This window comes from Melopsittacus undulatus, chromosome 6, assembly GCF_012275295.1.
Source record: "Melopsittacus undulatus isolate bMelUnd1 chromosome 6, bMelUnd1.mat.Z, whole genome shotgun sequence".
In the NCBI taxonomy this organism is placed as follows: Eukaryota; Metazoa; Chordata; class Aves; order Psittaciformes; family Psittaculidae; genus Melopsittacus; species Melopsittacus undulatus.
In genome coordinates this window covers 38,219,167-38,241,970 of record NC_047532.1, presented here as the reverse complement: position 1 = coordinate 38,241,970, position 22,804 = coordinate 38,219,167, and the positions used below count along the sequence as shown (strand labels likewise).

At 39.4% G+C, this 22,804-nt stretch overlaps 1 protein-coding gene across 3 annotated transcripts in view; it reads left to right on the top strand.

The window, feature by feature from the left end:
• PPM1L (protein phosphatase, Mg2+/Mn2+ dependent 1L) overlaps positions 1-22,804 on the top strand; it is a 113,978-nt gene that overhangs the window by 15,421 nt on the left and 75,753 nt on the right. The window contains exon 1 of one of the 3 annotated variants that reach the window (XR_004079647.2): positions 9,434-9,460. The exons of the other annotated variants lie outside the window; for them this stretch is intronic. The gene's annotated coding sequence lies outside the window, so the exon portion shown is untranslated. Of the gene's footprint in view, positions 1-9,433; positions 9,461-22,804 lie in introns of those variants that run through there. 3 annotated transcript variants of the gene reach the window in all.

The following is a 22,804-nucleotide window of genomic DNA, read 5'->3' as shown; positions in this document are numbered from 1 at the left end:
TCATCATGCATATGACCTGCAAGTCTATCACTTCATCAGTCATTTCTGGAGCTGGAGGGGCTCTGCATGGCAGTTCCAGGAGACCCAAGCACATAACTGGTTGACTGAATTAACCCCCAGAGCTTCCAGCCCTTCTTACTGGTACTGTGCAGGGAGAGAAGCTGAACATAATCACTGTGTTCACCCTCTTCTCTGGAAGTGGGACTTGGTCTTCTCTTTTTTTGCCAACAGGAGTCTTTCAGTGTAGGGAGCTAATGGCAAGACTGAAAAACTTGGCATAATTTGCTCTCTCTTGAGCAACATAAAGGAGAGTCACTGAAAGTAATCTACTGCTTGCAGTTTAACTGCAGCAAGTGTTGCAGTGTGGGTTTCTGAGGCAGTACTCTTTCTTCTCTCTAATTTTGTGGTGTTGAGAGTTAAATAAATGCCCTGGAAGACTAAAATCTTCTGGAAGCTTTTGATCTAGGAGACCAGTTTCTAAGAGGCTGGGGATGGGAACACAGCAGCATTGCGAAGGCTGGAAGGGAATATGGGTAATGTTTTCTGATTTAAATAAGGAGAGAAAAGTTAAATTAGGGAACATGGTGGTGGGTAGGGTTATTCTTTCCATAACAATGCACCAGAAGATCTAGTTAAGTGATTTTGGTTTTGACTTTCAAAGTTATGTTAATAAAACGTTTAAGACCAAGTGATCTTTCTTGAATTAAAGTGCTGTAATGCAAGAAAATTGCCCTTAGCAGTGAGGGGTGTCTCAAGGTGAAGAGGGATGAGTTGGGAACAGTAAAAAGAAATTAAAAGAATTAAAATGGGAGTGGGGTGTCTGTGTTTTACCAAGGCTCCTTATAACCACATGAGGAGCCACAGGTGAACCAAATGGAAAAAGCATGTGTACCCCAGCTGAACAGGGATTTTGCTGTTGCTTTAAGCTCATAGCTTAAACAACTTCACACCACTGTAAAGAACCTACAGGCATTATTTTTGCACAGCAAGAAGTCATGAGATACTCCAAGAAAACAGAGAGGTTTTGAGTGCTCTAAAGAGGAAAATATGTAAATATTTTGTAGGGAGAAGTAATTAGTGGTAGGAATAATGCCCAGGCCCTGAACTGCCAGAGAATCTAGGCTGCCCCATAAACAGTTTCAGAATGCATCACCAATGCGTTCTCTACTTCAGTCATTAAGCCATAATGTGCAAGAACTTACTCAGATGTCAAAGTTCAAGAGTCTGTCACAAAATTGTCTTTACAGGAAGAAAATGAGTCAAAAGCCTGTCATGGAACTGTCTTTATATCAAGAAAATGAGTCAAACCACTCCAGGAAAGATTTTTTTTTTGCCTAATCTCTTCAAATGCCTGTGTCCTGGGGTCCACAATTCTCATCCGTGTACTTTAGGAGTTGTGCAAACACCTCTTTGTGTCTTGGGTTCGAAAGCTCTGGCCCTGGGTTCATCTGGGTGCGCAGGTGCCTGGAGGGGAACTCCCAACAGTGGTGTAGCACTGGTAGTGCTATTGTGTAGCTCTGTAAGTGCCCTGCAGTTTTAACTCTTAACTCTTCAGCTATGGTGCTCTAGGTTGATAAATTAGAAAAGAATCTGAGCTGCTTTAGGAGTTATCAGTGTTCCTTGCACTTCAGTAGGAAATGTGAAGCCAGTGTTGCCTTGACCTGCTCCCGTTGTGTGACCTTACTGTTTCAAATGTGGTAACTTTCAATATTTGAGACCATATGAACTACTTGGTGTCTAGTAAATGTGCTAATGATCTCTTGTTTGCATGAGCTTGAAAAAAGCAGAGCTGTTTTAAATTACAGTTGAATTCCAGAGGGACCAAAGTAAGGATGGGCTTAACTACCTGGTGCGTACCTTGCATACCTGTCAGATATCTGGGGCAGGTACCTGAAAGGAGAGTATAATTGCAGGGTTTCTTATCTTTGTTTTCCTCTTTCATCAGCAGAATTTCTAGCATTATGGGTCATTAGGTACACCATAAAGAGACTTCTTTATTTTTCAGATAATAGAAACTGAAGATCTCATCAGTCCAAAATGATATATGAGGGAAAGTTTAAAAATAAAAGTGAGGCAAGCCAAGTTTTTTCCATTCCTTTATAAAGAAAAACAAATATAAATTCATTTCTTCCTTGATTCATTCCAATAAAGATAAGGATATCTGTTTCAGCTTGAAAGCAAAGGTTGAAACAAGGAACAAGAGGGACCCATACACTGACAGGGAAGTTGGCTTGGTTGTGCATGTGTGTGTATGTGTGTGTGTAATAACCAGGAACACCATTGCTCCTTTCTTGAGGACCTCCTAATGAAAGCTACCACCAGCCCAAACAGAAGAAGTGACAACGTGAACATCTCTGTGTATGTCAAAGCAGCAATAAAGAGACAATTCGGAGTTTTCTTAGGTATCCAATAGCCTCTTTTGTTTCCAGTTGTGTTGTTTCCAAAGCTTTTGACAGAAAAGCTGTTGGTTCTTTGGGACAATACTGAAAAAGGAAAGATGGCTACTCTGTGAGCAGGATGTGCAGACTCTTAATGTATTCCTGTGCATCTCATAATATCAAGTATTCCCTTGCTGGACTGAGAGGTGATGTAAGAGTATAATTGCAAAGCCTTGGGTATCAGTGTCTCTCTTGTAATTGCAGTGCCCCTTGATAATGTACTTCAAGGTTTTCAGAGAGCCAACTTTCTGCTTTGCTTTGTGGGTTCTTAATGGAAAAAAGAGAAGCTTGTACAGAAGCCTGGGGGATGTAATGGATTTAACACTCATTTTAAATATTTCTTAAGAAGAGGAGAAATACTGGAATAGAATGCACAGTTGTACCATATTATCATAGTTTAGAGGCTAAGGCTTGCCTGTACGTCTGCCACCACTGCGACTGTGGCTTATGCAAGCCTTTGTGAGCTAGCTTGAGTACCATGACTTGAGTAGCTGTTGCAGTACTCTTCAGGACTTAGTAAAGATGTGTAAAGTTAGCCTGTGTGGGTCTCCATCTTACAACAGCCACATGCTAGCAATATGCAAAGAGGCTATTTAAAATTAGCACTTCAGCACAGTAGTATAGATTATCCTTGGTATAAATGTATCTCCTGCTGTCTCCACCAGACCTACTTAATTCCTCTTCATTTTTCCCAGCAACAAAGTTGAAATATTTAACTGCTTGTTAGCTATTGAGGGAGTGAATACCTGGTATTTCTGAATGAAACCAGATTCTTGTTCATTAGAATGGAATTGGGATTTCTACCTAGTAAGAGAAGATAAAAGTGCTGGTTTGGATTCTGCTATATGAGAATTTAGTTCTAATTATTGATTCTATGGATATTAGTTATATGTATTTTATGGATATTAGATATATTTATTTTAGATACAGCTTTTTAAGTATGAACTCAAAATCCTCATATCCTGTCTTGAAAACTGAATTCCAATCTGAACTTGAAAATCCAGATCTGGATGACTTTGGAATTTGAATATGGAAGCTTGCAAAGCACTCTCCAGCTTTACAACTGAATTTCATCAAAGTTTGTCATGCTGGGTTTTTTTTTTTTTTCTGGACAAGAAATTTGCATATGTACTTAATGAATCAAGCATGGGAGGAACATTGGGAATGCTTGGTCATAGTGCATACATGAATAGTAGAAAGTCAGACTCCAGAATATTACAGTCTGTTTTAAATTGAAAGCAGGCAATAACCATAAAGGTTTCATAGCCTAAAAGTATATGTAATAGAAGTTTATTAACAGCTAAGAGAGGTCATCTTTGAAATAAAACCTGTTCTTACATGCATATATGTTTAAGATCAGTGATGTTGTCTTTCATTGCTTATAGCTATACAACATGCTCGTGATCTAACTGTAGGAGATTACTAGCCTTTAATCCTGGCCATGCCAGTGCAGACTGGATTTAACAGAGGAGGAGGTGGGAGAGTTTGTTGGAATAACTTTTGTCTCCCACTTCAAAAAGGTTGTGTAAAACTGCCCTAGAAGTGAAATTCATGCATTTTTTTAAACTGCCCATGCAGTAAAAATTGTAGATATATGTTGGCTGAATAATTCATCGTTCCCTGGTTGTAATCCTGATGTGACTTTTCCACTGCAGATTAAAGTTCTCCAGACTTCTTTAGTGACAAGACATTCATCTAGATGAAATGGAAACAGAACTTTGAGACCAAAAAAGAAAAGATTTAGTGTGTGCAAATATGGAAGGAAAGAGATGAGAAAGAGCAAAAAGCAGATAAGAATTGCAATGTTGTGCAGCTGTATCAAATTAATTTATGCTCTTTGTTAGCATGTCCAGGACTAGGAGTCTGTCCTCTCATGATTCTCCCAGATAATGTTTTCAGCCCTTGTTTGGCTGACAGGAGATGACTGGAATGACAACTATTTAGTACGTCAGGGGAACGCCTTGGGTGGACTCTCTGTGGGAGCTTGTTGTAGTAATGTGTGCTAGTATAGGAAAACAGAGGCCATGAAACACGTGTAAAGTATGAGAGAGAACCCAATTAACAAAATATTATCTGTATTAAAGACAAGGTAGAGATTTCTTTAGCAGCTGCTCACTGGCAAAATTTAACAGAGCCAAATGTTGGGAATGGAGAAGTCAGTATAGACCATCTAGAAGATGAATAATCTGTGGGCCTTATTTGTGGTTAGGTCTCCATTAGACAAGTGGGTCTCGAAGATTTGCTATTTTAAATTGTTCCAAATGAAAAAATAGGAAACATTTTTATTACCTCTGTAAAGCTGTTAAGAGGTTGAGCAAGGCTAGGCTGGACAGAGCTTTGGGTGACATGATCTACTGTGAGGCGTCCCTGCCCATGGCAGGGGGTTGGAGCTAGATGATCTTAAGGTCCCTTCCAACCCAAACCATTCAATGACTCTATTATTTGCTGCGTGTATTGTATCTGCCATTGAAGTGAAGCAGTGATCTACAAAAATTGCTTCCATAATTCTTTCATTGTGGAAACCCCATTTCACTTTCAAAATATTTTTACTATCTATTGTAAACATCATCATTTAAAATAATTTCTGTGTTTATTCTTGGATTTATTAGTCCCATTTTAAATTAATCCCATCTTAATATATGTTTTCTTCTTAGAGAAAAAATGCCATTTCAAAATCTGGATATAGTTATACTCATTCTCTGTGATTATTTGATCTTCCTCAATCTCAATAATTTTTTTTCCCCCCTGTAATGCTTTAGTCTGATTTTGGGTAATTTTCCATTGTAAATGTTGATTTCAATGGTATACCCCAGAGCTCAGCACACATTTTCATTTTGAAAAGTCAATTTTTAAAAACTGACTTAGAATTCTTTACATATTGAGGGAATGCAGCAAAGTTGAGAAAATTTTATGGTCTTATAAAGGCTGTTAATCTGTAATAATTACAGCTCTTCAGTCTGAATTTAATTCTTATTTACTGTACCAAAACCATAGAATTTTTATTTATTCATTTATTTCTAATTTCTGAACCATTTTGCATAAATCATGAAGCACTGTGCTTCTGGTTGGAAGACTCTTCTGTGCTGGAGATGAGACTATTTCTTTAATTTATCAACTGAGCAGCTGTGTTGCAATAAAACATCTTATTCTAATATTGAGAGACATGGAAATACACTTTTTGGGAATGGTCATTCCAGCTGTGATGGAAACAGAAGGTTTGTTTGCAAAAATAAATTTAATTTTTTTTTTTTTTTAACTGACGTTGTAACAGAGCTCATCTGTAATTTGACATATTTTGACTGGACACAAGCAATTTTCTCAGTGTTCAGCAATTCAGTACAGGAGAAAAAATAATAGTCTTGTCATTTCAATAGGCCTCAAAATATTGTTAGCTACAATAGAGAAAAAAGTAACTGGTAAGTGTAGTATAATTAGTTAGTCTAATTTGTCCTGTGACACAAACTTCTATTTGTTTGCAAAGTCTGTAAATCTAATAGGTGCCTGAGTAGCAAAAGTGTTTCAAAATAGATGTCAAATGCCGAAGTTCAAGAAGTTATAAAAAGACTTCTGCACATGGAAAACCTCCAGTCAGTGGGCAGAGCTGGCAGAGTTCATAAATCTCTGCAGGAGTGGTCACTGCTATGAATTCCACAGCTATGAAGTTCTGGCCTGCCAGTGCAGCACTGATTTCCAAACACCTGGAAATTAGCATCATCATAGAATCATAGAATGGTTTGGGTTGGAAGGGACCTTAAAGATTATCTAGTTCCAACTCCCTGCCATGGGCAGAGACACCTACCACTAATCCAGGTTGCTCAAACCTCCGTCCAGCTGGCCTTGAATGCTGCCAGGGATGGGGCAGCCACAACTTCTCTGGGTAAACAGTTCCCATGCTCACTGGAATGTATTAATTTGTTCATGCATGCTTTTTTGTTTGAATATTTTCCCGTTTGAGACTTTCTGTAACTCTGTAGGATGTCTGTAGCAGTGTGCCACTGGGTTGTGGTCTGCTGCTAGCCCCTCTTGTTGGAGTTAACATGATGTTATTCCCCATCAACTCTTTGCTTTCTCGTACATCGAAAACTGCACAGAAGTGTACAGCCCTCATAATCTGCTTGTAACTGTGAGAATATATACTGCCATATTCTGGAACACCTAACTCCATAGGTGAATATGTGACAGCATGTTCAGGCCATGGTCACAAGTAACTGCTCCTTTGGACTACATTGCAAGGAAGAAAATTTCCTTTCTTTGTGATACATTAACATCCAGTTGGTATGCTTAAATATGCATGAAATTAAATATGTATTTCTTCCAAGGCAGCATTTTATATATATGTAAATAAATCTTTTCCAAGAAATGGTCCATGGTTTGTCTTGTCAGAAAGGCCACAATTATTTTATGACAAATGGTACGAGTAAATGCAACCTGATTCTTTCTCTGTGACAAACCTGCATGTCTACTATCATCCTTCTGCTGTTCAGTTAGAGTTGCTGTCTGGAGAGAAGGAACATCCTTAACTGGAGATGCTCATCAAGTGTCAAAGTGTTAGAAGAAATTAATTTATTAGTCAGCTTTCTTGGGTTGTATATATTTAGCTTTAGTCTGCTAGTCAGTAGGATGAGGTATATATGTTAGGTACAGGTATTTACACACAAATACATGTGCATATACGCTTGTTCATAAGTGAAGTCCAAGCCTTTACATGCAGAAATAAAAATCCTCAGTCAGCTATTGGACTGAAGATGCTTGCAGAAGACAACACAGCAAAACCTGACAATAGTTCATTTAGTTTTCATGCTAAATCCAGATGCCATTGGGGCAAGAATGAAATACAGGGAAGTCTGAAATGCAAACTGCTGTTCCACTGGAGGCTGGAGGGCAGCAAACATTTTCACAAGGCACAGTGGTATATTTGCTTTCATTTATCAGGTTTTGACCCTATTGATAAGTTACTCGTAAACAGAATCAAACTCTGTGGATGAAAACTTAATGAAAATTATGTTTTAACAGGTGCTATTCAAATGTTTAACAGATTTGAATTAGCCCTATGAACTGTGGGATTTTTTTAAGAAAACCTGAGGAAACAGTTCAAGAGTTACCTATTTCCAGCTGATCAAAAATCCAAACCAGATCATTAGCCTTTTAGGGATGCAGATGTGGAAAATGGGCAGGTGTGGTAGGAACCAGAATGAGAAAGAAATGCCAGCATCGTGAAAAGAGATCTCAGATTCCTTTGAGTCCCAAGTAGTCCTAGCATTCTCTGCCTTGGAAAAACACCTGCAGCAGTAGTGCTTTTAAACTAGTAGAAAGAAAAATGTCTTAATATTTCTGAAATTTTGTGTCAAAACATTTGTCTGACATCTTTAGAAAATCTTTAATATAGTAAATGCATTTTGGTGGCTCTTGTAGTGGAGTATGGTATGCCTTCTTTAAAAAGAAGAAACAATAGAACATTCCAGTTACTGGACACAATGTAAAAAGTACTAATCTGCAGTGAGTAATATTGTTTAAAGTTTGACCAGGTATCATCAGGAAATTTGCCATATGTGTAGTTTCCTGCTTTGGGTTTAGAATTGCAGAGTGGCTTTAGAATTGCAGAGTAGATTTCTTTCCAAGTTCATAAAAAATAACTCTAACCAGTCTTTCACAGACCATAGCCTGTATTTTCTTAAGACTCATCTATATGCAGAGGTTCTGGTAGACTGACATTTAATTTGTTTGCGCTAAATTACTTTGTGTCCTCATACAGGTCTTAAAAATCCTCTAACATAGGGTGTCCCGTTTCATGCTGTATCTGGTGTACCTGCCTTCTGCCTACCCTACTTGCTTTCTCCTTTTTCTGGACACTCAAAACACTGCAGTTAAAAGTTTTCTGTCTCACTGCTAGATTAACTCTCCATGGACTTTGCTTCCTCCACATCTTTACTGTGCTACAAGAAAAAAGCAGGGGCATTGCTAATTCCACGGTTCCCCCAGGCACTGTCCTAATAAAAACCCACCCCCTTGTCAGTGGACTGAATTGAAATGAGGTTGGTTTATGCAGCTAAGTTGGTAATGCCTCACAAAGCCAAAAAATACATGGTTTTGTGGGGTTTGCTTTTGTTGTTTATGGCCTGATTTATCACAGCAAAAGAGCAAGAAAGCAATATAAACCCCTGCGCAACTTCTCCACTTAGATATGAGTACTTTTTCTAACCAGCTGTGTGTTCTATGCAATGAAATTAGCTAAAGTCAGCTAACTAGTTCATAGCTACCAGCTGGTGCTCATTAAGATCTGACCCAAGGTGAGCACAACCATTGCAAGGGAGTATGGTATTGGAGCTTTAACAGTTGCAGCTTCTCTCCATGGCCACAGCACACAGCTCTGCTTTGCTCTGAAGTAAAAAATGCAGTCATTTATTACAGCTGGATGGCTGAAATTACAAAAGTGGGTTTTGCTTCTCACCAAGGTGCACTTATCGTAGCTCATCCGCTAAATACTGAGTTGCTTAGGGGAAGTAACCAGGATGTGAGTGCAAGGTGTCAAGCTGATCTAAAAGAGGCTACTTCCCCTCATTGTTGCTCCGACCTTGTCTCCTTCCTGCCCTGACACTTCAGTGGCAGTCAAGAGTTGCTTCAGGAAGCTAAACTGGCAGAAGCTGTTTTTTATCAGCTGGCATCTACAGGCATGAGCTAACGCTGGAGCCAGTGGGAGTGGATGAGGGGGGACGTGGGGCAGGGCCCGCGTCTGAGCTGGGTTTCAATTGAAACATTGTAGTTTCAGGCACTTTTTTTGTGAGCCTGAATGTGATGTCAAGAACCTGTTTTTTCTTGCAAAGGCAGTGTAGCAGGGTAGGCTTCTTGGGTCAATCTTCAGGTATTTCTGTGACTCATTCTCTGCTGTTTCCTATGCTACACCCCACCCCACCCATCTTTCTGTGTGTTTCTTACACCTGTGTCAGAAATATGTTTACTGTTCATTCTCAAACATTTCACTTCCTCTAAAGGTTGTCTTTGCTTCCCCAGCTTTGATGTCACAGGTATTCACAGCTGACCGCTTGCTGTATTCTTTTTCTTTATTCCTTTGTATGTCTGGTTTTGGACATTAAACTGTTTGTGGGTTTGAGTCAGTCTTGGGAAGCCTTGGGAGAAGTAATTGATTCTTCAGAAATGTTTTAGAGGTGTGGGAGACAAGCAGTGCTGCTGTTCTGTGTGGTTTGTTTTTTAAACTACAGCAGTAGAAGCTAACCATAGTTCATGCCTTGCAAAAGAGTATATATTTTGTGGGAAGAAGGCAGGAGAGGTGATTAAGGTGGTGTTTGAGTGAATGGGTTTGTATGTGCATCCATTGTGCTGGGGTACAATGAATTACTTGTCTCTGATATGATAAACTGTTACTGTAGATTTAAAAGTGCTTCCTAATATTCAAGGCATAGTAGAGACAGAACAAATCTCCCCAAAGGCTATATTAATATTCATTACAGAGTTAACAGCATTACAACGCTCCAAAACAGGCATAATATATAGAGAAGAAACTTTGTGGGGGTTGAATCTAAGGACTCTCTGATCTAAAAGTAGCTGCTGCACTTTTAGAGCTGAAGAATCTTGGCAGCAGGAGTAACAGCACTTCTCTCCTTCCAGCCACTAAAAGGCAAGTAAAATATAGCATTGCAAAGCCTTTATATTTTGAGCTCCATAAATTCAATTGGAAAAGATACATGTATCTCCTGGCACTGACTTTAAGCAACCTGTCACAAAGCCTGTATAAACTCAAGTGATGTGCCATAACCTGGCAGTTCTGGGGTCTTTTGAAACTGGTTTGCAGAATGGCTTTTCTATGAAATACCTCCCTCAATGTGTGCGTGTCTCCTGTGTTAAATTAAATCTTCTATGTTGAAACAACTGCTCTGATTGAAAGAAAGCTGTTTGCTGTTTGTGCATCTTTGAATTTGCACAGAATTCTTAATGTTAACGAACGTTTTACTCTTAGCATTGGTCTTGCACAGTAAGCAGTAGCCTTTCACAGACAGAAGGAGGCTAAAATGGAGTAATGTGTTCCTAGAAAAACTGTGTCACTGAAATAGAAAAGGGTCTAACTCCCTAGCAGTATTTAGAATAGGAGTTCCTGGGGATAAATGAGATTCATGCAGCAGAGGATGAGGGACCTTAGATGCTGTTTCTGCTGTGCCCAGCTATTATAATGTATTTGGTTCATCTCTAAAGCAAGGTGATGATGATAAACTCCCAAAAAAATCAACAAATAAAATCTGTGTCATATTATTCCTTCAGTTTTACATGATCTAGTTATAAAATATGTAGTATCTCCTAGGTGTATAGGTATTACTCCTGTATTTGCTTACCTGCATGTGATATTGCTATAAATTTAGTTCAGAGTTGAAGCTAGAGCTGAGGTTCTGCCTTCATTTGAGCCAGTACTTAACATACCAATAAATTTTAGTCTTATTGAAATTATGTATTACTACGTTTTCTTCTCTGACCTCATTGGTCAGGTTTCACAGAATGTTTGTATTATGGTGTATTTTAATTTTGCAATTGAAAATGTATGTCGTTCCAAATGAGCTTTCATGCATCTTGACCTCTTTGGCGTCATCTCATCCATATTTATTATTTTTTAATTCCTTTAATGTAAAAGCAGGCATTCCATTTGATGTTTTCTTTGTATTGTCTCTTCAGAGCAGAGAAAAATTAGTAAAGTCAGAGATTATCTAATAATAGCTGTAAAGTTTATAAATAAGACCTCAATCACTGCATTTTCTCGTAGTAATAAAGATGGGTTAATTAGTTTTACTACTCCATGGCAAAAAGAACTGAGTACCAGGTGGCAATCAGCTCTGACCTGATGAGTCTTGGACCTGAGGGAATAAAGCTATTCAATGACTGGGTTGAGGTTTGCTTATTTCTAAAGTGAGTAATTGTCTGGGCTGGGTCTTTGTAAAGTGTATTTTTGTCTAAGTGTGGTGATTTAGTCTCTCTCTTCAGTGGAATCAGTCTGAGTTACATGGATCAGCTGACAATAGTTTAGTAACTGATAATGAAGATTCCTTATTGCTTCAGAACTATGACTAAAATCAGGCAGAGCAAAATAAAAGGGAAATAACTGAAATTTTTTTAATAATAATAAAAAGACAGCCAATCCAGTTAAGATCATTCTGTTTAAAAATTATATGATACCTCCATGGAGAAGGTACAGGATGTTCTTACTTTGTGCTTTAATAATATGTTTAAATAGAAGTCAATAAAAGTTTACAAACTGGCTGAAGAGGAACCAAATTACTTTTAAAATACTATTTGCTGTAGTGTAAGATGAGTGCCAGATGAGGGTTCAAATTCCAGAGGTTGTTATGATAGGAGAAATTTCTCTGTGTTGTTGATGGCCTCAGATTGTTGTTAGTGATAGTTGTAGCATTCCAGAGCAACAGTGTTTGGTTCAAGATTAGGATTTGTGTATCTGTAAAAGTGCTTGCCTGCTTGGCAGTGTTAGATCAAAAATCCAGCCAGGAAAAGAAATGCTTCACATCTAGCAAGCTCACTTGAAAATGATCATGGGTTACATAAATTATATTGTTTAAAATATTTCCTCCATATATCTTAAGAGAAGTGTGATTGTTAATCTTGCCAGAGACAGCAAAAGTGTATGGTGAAAAGTTTTTAACAGTTCAGCAGATGTATTTCTTGGCATGCTACTTTTCCCACTTCAGAGCACAGAATTTGCTGGGTTTATCTGCCTCACCTGCAGTCCAAAATGTCTTGTTAAGATGGTACTGTCACTTAATTTTAAACCAGTGATGGCATTGATACATCAAGTTTTGGAGGCTAAAGATTTTTCTCCAGAATACATTGTGCTATCTACACTGTAAATATTTAGCTCAGGGATCATGCTAGATCCAGCGCAAATCACCTCCAGTCCACAAATAACAGGTGTTAGTGTAACTTTGAAAGGGAGAAAAGTTGGTTCTTATATTTGTGAGACTAAAGGTGAATGTCTCTTCCAACTTCGTTTAAAAGAACTTAAAAACAGACCTGCCTGCAACAAAACATACATAACAGTATTGCTTTATTACCACTTAATTTGTAGTAGAACTTGTAGAAATAGCAGTGAACACAATAAAAATTATTTTATACTTCAATCTGTTGAGTATTGAACACAAAAGAGGTGTCTTTGTGTTAAGGCTGTGTTGAATGACATTAGGCAGTCAGGCTGTTAGTGACTGAGAAATAGATAAACAAACTTAAAGAATCACTTTTGCCCTGAAATTGGCTTCAGATTGAAAATTTCAGGTTTGAAAATTCTAAGTAATTTACAGTTATAAGGGCTCAAAGAGAGATTTTAAATTAGAGTTGCTATTTTCTTAGAATTCATTCAACCTGATATGAAGCCAACATTTTGGAGGGGTTAAGTTAAAAAATAGTGTACTTCTGATCTTACAATCAATTCCCTGGAAAATCAGTTAAACTCTCAAATTGCACCATTCTAGAAAGAAAACCATGGTTTTATTATCATAGTTTTATAAGTTTTCTTTCTAGAGCCTAAAGAAACTAATTCCCCCTCTCCCCCCCCCATAAATTTTATATGAATATAATCTTGCATTAAACAGGTTGCTTGTCAATAAGGATTATAATAAATTGTAAGCATATTGTTTTCTAAAGAATCTGGAGAGTGAGCAATTAAACCATGTTGCTAGAACACCAGTAATGAAAGAGAGACTGTAGGCATAACTGAATTACACTTAGGTGAACTGTTTTAATGGTTTCCAAGAAATCCTGAGTGCTATAAATGTACATAAAAATTTCCATAGAGAAGAAACTTTCTAATACTGTATCAAATGTACATCCATTTGCTGCTGTAGAATGGGTGGAGCATGCTATCCTCTGAAAGAGGTTAAAGTCCTACCACTAAGAATCATGGTATAGTTATGGCTGGAAAGGACGTTAAGATCATGTATTTCCAACACCCTGTCATGGCCAGGGGAGCCTCACACTGGGACATGTTGCCCAAGATTCTGTCCAGCCTGGCCTTGAACACTGCTAGGGATGGAGTATTTATCACTTCTTTGGTCAACCTGTTCCAGTGCCTCACCACCTTCACAGTAAAGGACTTCTTCCTTGTATTTTACCTGAACTTCCCCTGTTTATACCCATTACTCCTTGTTCTATTACTACAGTCCCTGACAAAGAATTCCTCTCTGGCATCTCTCTAGGCCCCCCTTCAGATACTGGAAGGCTGCTATGAGGTCTCCACGCAGCCTTCTCTTCTCCAGGCTGAACAGCCCCAACTTTCTCAGCCCATTGTCAGAATTTAAATGCTCATTTGCTGTGACAGCCTGGTGGGTTTTCTTGGTCTCCTCGGAGTTATAGTGCTGCCATGCTGGGGAATGGCTTAAAACAAAGCCCTGACCTAATAGATAGGAGTTCATTGTTCTGGTGGAACTAAGACAGTCAAACTTGAGTGTTGCCCTTGCAAGCTTAGTTAGTCCCATCCCAACACCACCTAAAATAGTTCTTTGATACATCTGCCTTCTTACAGCAGGTCTGTGTGTGCCAGATAGGTAAATACCAACAGTTACTATTCTGAACATGCAAGGAAAATCAAGTAAATTTTCATTTAGCTTTTCTTCGTCATTGTTGTCCTTCCCATAGCCTGGTTTCAGTGCAGTACGGCTTATAGCAAAACCCTACTCAATTATCATTTATATTTTTATGCAAGTTTTGCAAATTATCATATTCTTGCCAGCATCCTTCTGCATAAAACTTCAGCTCTCTGGTCTTCTTTGTAGCTGTCTCTGATCTCATGACAAATTGATACAGTGTTTAGACCTCAGGGTGCTTTTATGTCTCCTCTATTCCTGGGTCTGGGTTGTTGTGGGGTTTTTTTGTTTGGTTTGGGTTTTTCTTTTTTACTTAGTCTTTCTCTCCCCATGTGCTGGGAGAGTCCCTGGAAGCTGTCCTCTCAGCCCTTCTTTTTCTGCCTCTACAGCTAAAGGTAAAATGTGCAAATTTCACAGAATCACAGAATCCCAAGGGTTGGGAGGGACCTCGAAAAATCATCTAGTCCAACCCCCCTGCAAGAGCAGGATAACCTAGAGTACATCACACAGGAATTTGTCCAGGCGGGCCTTGAATATCTCCAACGTAGGAGACTCCACAACCTCCCTGGGCAACCTGTTCCAATGCTCTGTCACTCTTACAGTAAAGAAGCTCTTCCTGATGTTAACGTGGAACCTCCTATGCTCCAGTTTACACCCATTGCCCCTCGTCCTATCACTGGATATCACTGAAAAAAGCCTAGCTCCATCATCCTGACCCCCACCCTTTACATATTTGTAAACACTGATGAGGTCACTCCTCAGTCTCCTCCAAGCTAAAGAGACCCAGCTCCCTCAGCCTCTCCTCAGAAGGGAGGTGTTCCACTCCCTTCATCATCTTTGTGGCTCTGTGCTGGACTCTTTCAAGCAATTCCCTGTCCTTCTTGAACTGAGGGGCCCAGAACTGGATGCAATATTCCAGATGCGGCCTCACCAAGGCAGAGTAGAGGGGGAGGAGAACCTCTCTTGCCCTACTAACCACACCCTTTCTAATGCACCCTAGGATGCCATTGGCCTTCTTGGCCACAAGGGCACATTGCTGGTTCATGGTCATCCTCCTATCCACCAGGACCCCCAGGTCCCTTTCCCCTTCACTCCTTTCCAGCAGGTCAACCCCCAACCTGTACTGGTACATGGGGTTGTTCTTCCCCAGATGCAAGACTCTACACTTGCCCTTGTTGAATTTCATCAAGTTTCTCCCTGCCCAACTCTCCAGCCTGTCCAAGTCTCGCTGAATGGCAGCACAGCCTTCTGGTGTGTCAGCCACTCCTCCCAGTTTAGTGTCATCAGTGAACTTGCTGAGGGTACACTCAGTTCCCTCATCCAAGTCGTTGATGAAAATATTAAACAGCACTGGTCCCAGCACCGACCCCTGAGGGACTCCACTAGTCACAGACCTCCAGCTAGATTCTGCCCCATTGACCACAACTCTCTGCCTTCTTCCTTTCAACCAGTTCTTGATCCACCTCACTACCTGATCATCAAGCCCACACTTCCTTAGCTTATCTATGAGTATGCTGTGGGAGACAGTATCAAATGTTTTACTGAAATCAAGAAAAACCACATCTATCGCTCTACCATCATCCCTCCACCTAGTCTCTTCCTCATAGAAGGCTATAAGGTTGGTCAAACATGACTTCCCCCTCATAAAATCATGTTGGCTGTTCTTAATAACCCCCTCATCCTTGATATGCCTAGAGATGGAGTCAAGAATAAGTTGTTCCATCACCTTTCCAGGGACGGAGGTAAGGCTGACTGGTCTATAGTTACCCGGGTCCTCCTTCTTGCCCTTCTTATAGACTGGCGTGACATTTGCCATCCTCCAATCCTCAGGCACCTCTCCCATTTCCCATGACTTACCAAAGATGATGGAGAGTGGCCTAGCAATGACCTCCGCCAGCTCCCTCAGCACCCGTGGGTGCATTCCATCTGGACCCATTGATTTATAGATGTCCAGTTTGCATACCTGATCCCTAACCCAATCCTCATCTACCAAAGCAAACTCCTCCTTTGTCCTGACTCCTTCTGGGGCTATTTCACCCTGTGTTCTCTCTGAACTAAGATGTCAGTGTTCATTATCAAGTCCTGATCATCTGTCACTGTTACTATTAAATTTCCCTGACTGATGGTCTATATATATATATGAGGTCTGAATTTTGCAACACTTTGACACACGCTCTTCAATTTCCTTGCACAAGGTTTTGTCTTACTTTTGTTTTTTCCTGTTGTGGTGTTTCCCAGCTAGGTAATAGGTATGACTGACTGCTTCAAAGTAAATGGCTAGGCACTTTCTCCAGTCCATTCCTGGTCATTAACATGGTCTTGGCTCAACTGTTTTTTCCAGGCATCTTGTTAATACCGAGTTCTCCTACTCTCTGATTGAGCTCCTAGGACTGTCAGTCTTGGTTCTATGGTCACATCCAGCTCGTGTCTTGTTTGTGGTACTCTCCTGCTTTGCTTTCCTTGCTACAAGAGTCCTGAAGTCCCATTGCCTTTGTTCTTACCACTGTGTGGTATTTCTTCACAAATTGCATGGGTTTGTGGTATGTAATTTATAGGATGAGTGTGCAGTCTTACAGAGGAGCTCAATGCCGTTTACAGAACAGGGGCTGGTATAGAAATGGGTACTAACAGTAATACAATATTTTATTAAAAGCCACTGCAAAATGTAAACAAATATTTTGTATTTTTTTGTCAGCTTTGCACATTGTCTGCCCATTGTTGTAGCAGCAGCTGACTGTGCTTATTGAGTCCTGATTTATTCCTTTGCTGCAAAAGTAATTATTCATTGCCTGGCTAGATTTATTATACTAGTTTATCACTTAGTACTACAAATGTGAAACACAGTTTGGGGGCAGGGGTAAAAAGTATAGCTGAATTTGTTTTATGTGATGCCAAATGAATAAATACCTTGTTTTGCAGCTCTTTATAAAGTTTGCTGCCTATAGACAGTCCAGTTATACTGTGCATCTGGTTGTTTCAGATTCAACAGTTCTCACATGACAAGAGAGTTAGGAATTTCCTTACACTGCTTTGACACCTTATAGAATCATAGAATAGTTCCTCAGCTTCTCTGGGTAACCTGTGCCAGTGCCTCACCACCCTCACAGGAAAGAAGTTCTTTCTAATATGTCATCTAAATCTCCCCTCTGTTAAAGCCATTCCCACTTGTCCTATCCCTACATGTCCTGTACTGGAACCTCTAAGGTTTCCCTGGAGGTGTTTCAGCCCCCTGACCATCTTTGTGGCCTTCTCTGAGCTCATGCCAGTGGGTCCACATCCTTCCTATGTTGCGGGCCAGGTAGGGTCTCACAAGAGCAGAGTAGAGGGAGAGAATTCCCCCCCTTGACCTGCCTTGTGGATTTAATTAGACTACCTGGATAAAGCCATCAGCTCTATCTAGTTTGATGGAGCTCTGGGCCCAGTTAGTTGAACAAACCTCTCTCGTTGTGGAAAGCACAAGTACTGGCCCAGTAGACAGCAGTTGTGCTTGAGTGCAGTGAGTAAAAGAAAAAAAGGCAAAGAACAACAATGTATTATATGTGCAAAACAGAAAAATATCAAAAATCCCAAATCTTCCTGCCTTGCATGGTATCTTCATAGAAGGCAATTGTTTCTGTGAAGGTTTTGCTCTCTTCACCTCCTTATTCTGTTGCTGGAATGTCAGCCCACTTGAGGCAGACTTGGCTGTTTTGACAAAAGATCTTTTTATTTAATTATTAGTATTCAAAACTGGGTGCTGGTTGTTAGATACCTTGTGTGAAAACTGTTTTTTACCTAGGTGCTTAGAAAGGATGGATGTAAATCCATTTTAGTGTCACTTTTTGTTTGCAAAGTAACTTGGTCCAGTGGTATGTTTTAATTACATCCTCATATAATCTAATGCCATCTGGTGATGTTTGAGGAGAGGTAAGGTAATATAGTGACACATTTGCAGTGTTTTAGAACTGGGAGAAAAATAAATATTTAACTATTCAGCTAGTGCCAGACAGCTGTGGTAAATTTCCCACACCTGAGACAAACCTGGCTACTCCATCAGATCTGTATGTCTCCCTCTTGCAGATCTTTATGGGAATCAGCATCTCTCACAATCACATCTAGCATCTACCAGTACTTTTGCTGATGTTTGATCATTATAATTCAGGAACAGTCTAATACAAGCCCAATGAATTCACTAAATTAGACTCTAATAATTTCAAGACAGATGGTCACAAATTAGATATCATAGGGTTGAGGATTTATCTGGCTAAATGGTTAATGATAGAAAAGATTTAAAGCTAGCTCTCCTGTAGGCAATAAAATATGAGGAGTAGAAAACTGCCAAGTGACACTTAATTGTGAGTGGCTTCAGGATATGAAGAGCAAACACTTTGGGGCTTATGTGTTGAAATAAAGCTACATAATAAGTACAAGACTTTATTCCTAGTCTAGGAATGGATCCTTTCATGGCTTTCCACTTGGATGTGGGTCTTTTTTATTTAGAGAATACAAGAACATCTGCCTGTGATATAGGCAGTTCCCTAGGAGCTACTAGAAATTTGAAATAAATGATTACAGGACCCTGTTGTTCTCCACAATTGTATCAATTTCAGCTTTCTTTTTTTCACAAGGTCTACCCTGTATTCTTGTCTCTCAAAGCTGAAAACCATGTAGTCATAGTTGGATAGCTTCTGAAGGGCACTGCCGTCTCTCTTTGCTGTTTCCTGTTGATTAATGAAAGTTCGCATTTCCCCTTGACGTGCTTGTACCTGCTGAAATGTTGTGTTGGTTTTGTATTTACATATCGACTGGTTTCTTCTCATGCTATCAAACTGAAGGAATTAACTGTCTGGGAATAAATAATTCCTGATAACATTAATATTAAATATAATTAAGTAGTATGTACTATTGAAATTCTTTTCTTGTAATCTTACAGATTAATAGCAAACCCTACTGGCTTGTTCACGTCTTTGCTTTTTCTTTTGAAGAGTCTCTGGTTGTTGAGAATATGGTGAAACTGCAAAAAAAAAAAAATGGGCTGTCTGGCAAAATCCTTCTCTTAAAGGCTTCTTAAGCTTGGGAACATAACTTTGAGTTGATAACAGGCTCAAAAATAAATTACATTGTAGTAACACATCAAATGCGTCCTAGGATAAAAGTCTGTGTATATACAGTGAATCTAATGTAAGGCTGCATGCAGCCTTGCCTAAATAGATTTCTCTGTAATTATGTTTCTTGCCACTGATTTTGAGAGGTTTAGTGGTTCAACCTTTTCAATATGTTTAAAGTTCCAAAATGTTACTGCCAGCTCCTCTTAGGGGGAGTCTGAAATGATCTCAAGTGTTTTTTAACCTGCCTCGTGAAGGCGAGAAAGCTTTTAATGTGTTCCTTCAAAGCGGATATGTGGTGGTGGAGTGTAGTATAAGGCTGACCTCATGCAGGTCAGTGAGCTGAGCCTGGAAACCTGAAGCAACATCTCTTGGCTTTTGTCCTCAGTGGCTTTTACAGCTACATCACTATTCCTCTTTTTGTTTGCCTTGATCCTAAAACATTTACTGTGATAATTAAACAGCAAAGGTTGTGTTTGTTCAGGATTGTGTTACATTTAAGAGAAGCACACAAAATAATTCTTCAGAATGAAGAACTGGATTTTTTAAAAAATAAACTAAGATCATGTTACATGGGGTGTGCTGCCCCATTAAATCCACTCTTACATTAACTTTACAAGCCTGTAACTAGTGCTTTTATTGTGTACACCAGAGAGGCAGATTGGCACACTAATTACATCACTAGCCAGCCTTTCCTCCATTACAGAGCTCCTGTGTGACCTAGGGTAATTATTTAACTTTTGTGTGCTCCATTTCCCCATCTGTGAAGTGAGGGAGAAAAACTCTTCCTAGTGTTACCGTTGTTTGAATACAAATACACCAAACATGAGGCCTGCAGATACTACAGTCTAGATTAAAACAAGGGTACTATTGATCAAAAATATATGTGCCTTTTGAACAATTTTTTCCATGAATAATCCAAAATAAAGATCGTTTTTATGTAGGTTACAGTAGAATTGGTCGCATTAAACCTAAGTTTAATGTAGTTAATTTCAGTATTAACTTGGAAGTTTGTTTACCTATGGGGACGCTTGGTTTTAAGCTGCTGAACTGAAACTGTATTGGTTTTTCTCTGAGAGCAATTGGAGATACTTTTCTTCAGTGGCTGGGAAAACCAATTCAGTGGCTGGAGGGAGCCTCAACTTTGAATCTGGCTTCTCTGCTTAGTTTGGTGTTAATACCTGTGTTGCCAGGTGGTTTGTAGTGTGGGTTATGTGTGTTTCCACAAGTAACTGAGAAGCAGTTTAAGAAGGTGAATTGGTGTTGTTAGCTAGAGACAAATGTTATCAAGTTGATATCAAGTGACAAATGAGAATATAATCAATTTTCTGTAGTGTCTTTTGGGGTTGCTTGGTTTGTTTGTTTTACTGGAAGTAATACTTGTTAACTAATGCAAAGGAAATATGTTCCACTACAGGTATGGTGAGCATAAAACTAGACTGTGGAACAGATAAATTAATGATGAAATATTTTAGATGTTATTACAGCTTACTGCTAGTCAATCCCGAATCAAGCTTTCTATCACTATGAGCCATAAGAGCCATCTTTAACCAGATGTAACAACTTGTGATTAAAGAAGTTTTGAGTCACAAAATTAAAGTTTATGTGAAAGCTTCAGGTAGGATTGCACTCCATCATCACTGTCCTACCAGTAAATTGATACGGACACACAAGTGTCCTGTGAGGGAATTCTTACCCCAAACCAAATACTGACTTTCTGCACCTAACTGTAACGAAGTATCACCATTTAAAAATCCTTTTGAAACCTGGGGAAGTGTGAAATAGAAGTGTGGTGGGAGCAGGGATGATGCACCCTCTCCCAAGGGAGGGCCAGCAGCCTTGCATAGGGCTCTCCACCCCAGGGTGGAGGTTGACTGTCCTGTAACATTACTGTTGAAGCTGCACTCCCTCCCAAGTAGGTTTGGAATAAGGCTGATTAATTTATAGAAATAAAATAACCATGCAACCAAGTAGTTTTCATTACTTAAAATTTGTGTGGGTTTAATTTTTCTTTTTAGGGAATACGTATAAATAAAAAATTGTGTAAGTTTGCATTGTATGTGACTTTCTGGTGAATCCAGGAGCAGGCTAATCCATGTTGCAAAGTGGCTTGTTTTACAATGGCTGTATGAACAATTTATTTGCAAGTGAAGGCCTACTTTCAGGCTAGGCACTTGTTAGCTTTCTCTCTGCGTGCCCTGCATTCATGTTGCAAAGCCCACATCAGAAGTGCGTCTCTGGGCTGCCAGCACCCTGCTCTGCAGCCCTTTTCACATCTATTCTGGGAAGAGCCATCTATGTCACTGTGCACTTGGGGGGTGGCCCAGCTGAGGTTTCTATCATTTAAAAAGAGGAAAGTAGGCTGTGCTGCAAATCCCTGGGGTGGGGGCACTAGGAACATATCAGCATAACTTCTGTAGGCTCTGAATTGGTATCCTGCAGGATCAGGAACTTGTCTTACACCATTTAGATTATGAGCAGTAGAGCCAAGAGGCCAGTAGGATTTGCTCAGACAGCACGTTTTGGGATACAGTATGCTTAACAGTATGCTCCTAAATGGTTTTACATACAATAGCAAGAAGAAAAATTGGAAAAACATTCTTATGTCTAAGAAGTGTTACCTTTGTGCTGTTCTAGGATTTGAGATTTGCATTGGGCAGATTTGCATGCAAGAGGTGTTTTTAGCCTTCTTTCTTTTTAGCCTTCTTTCTTTCAGATTCAGAGGAACAAAATAGGCCTTTCCAAGGTTTGTAGGGAGTGGTAGTTGATAATTGCTACTGCCAGAGAATTTGACCAAACTAAACAGTACGGTTTCAAAGAGGTACTTTAATTTTAAATCTACAGTATCACCTAAAGAATTTAAAATATGGCCATTTAAACTTCTTATGTAGATTTATATAGGAGGGGGCAAGCCTTGTTATTGCTTTAAGTTTTGATTATGGTTTTCTGGAGTTCTGAATAGATCTAGGTTAGCAGAAACATTAGAAACTGAACCAATGTTGCAAAGCTATTTTTTGAAAGCAAAGACAAAATATGCAGGATGGGTGAGTAAATATTTAAATTTTATTAGAAAAATTACTGTCTCTGTGGAACAGAGGCAGCCAACTGAGCAGAAGGAATTAGTCCTGGTAGCTTGATATCATCTCTGTGGCATGCTATAATCTGTGGACACATGTATGTGAACATGAAGGTCATTAACTAGTCAGTTTACAAGACTCCCAAATATCCCATGGGCAGCTGTCTCTTTCAGAACTGTGACTCTATTCCTTCATCAGGAGGACACCCATCCTGATCATATCCTGGTAGTTACCTGCCAAGGTAGAAGATAAATGCTGGAGCAAGGTTAACTGTTCCTGCTAGAAATGGTAGAAGACATCTAACAACATGTCCAAATCTCAGCAAGAAAACCCGCTGCAGTTCAACATTCAGCTCTTTGAATTTACGTTTCTTCTTTTTGCTAATTCAGTAAGCTTTTTATATGTTGTACTATGCATTAGCTCTTTGATACCATCTTTGATTGTGCACCTTGGTGTTCTTTGCAACTAAATGGTCTTTTTGGCATATATCAAGCATGCACTCAACCCCCATTTAGCAGCCACCTTTCTGCTCAGCTCATGCTAAGCAATTTTAAATGCTGAATTTGGTGCTGCATGTTGTGATCTGTGCCATGGTGTGAGTATTGCTCCCAATGCTC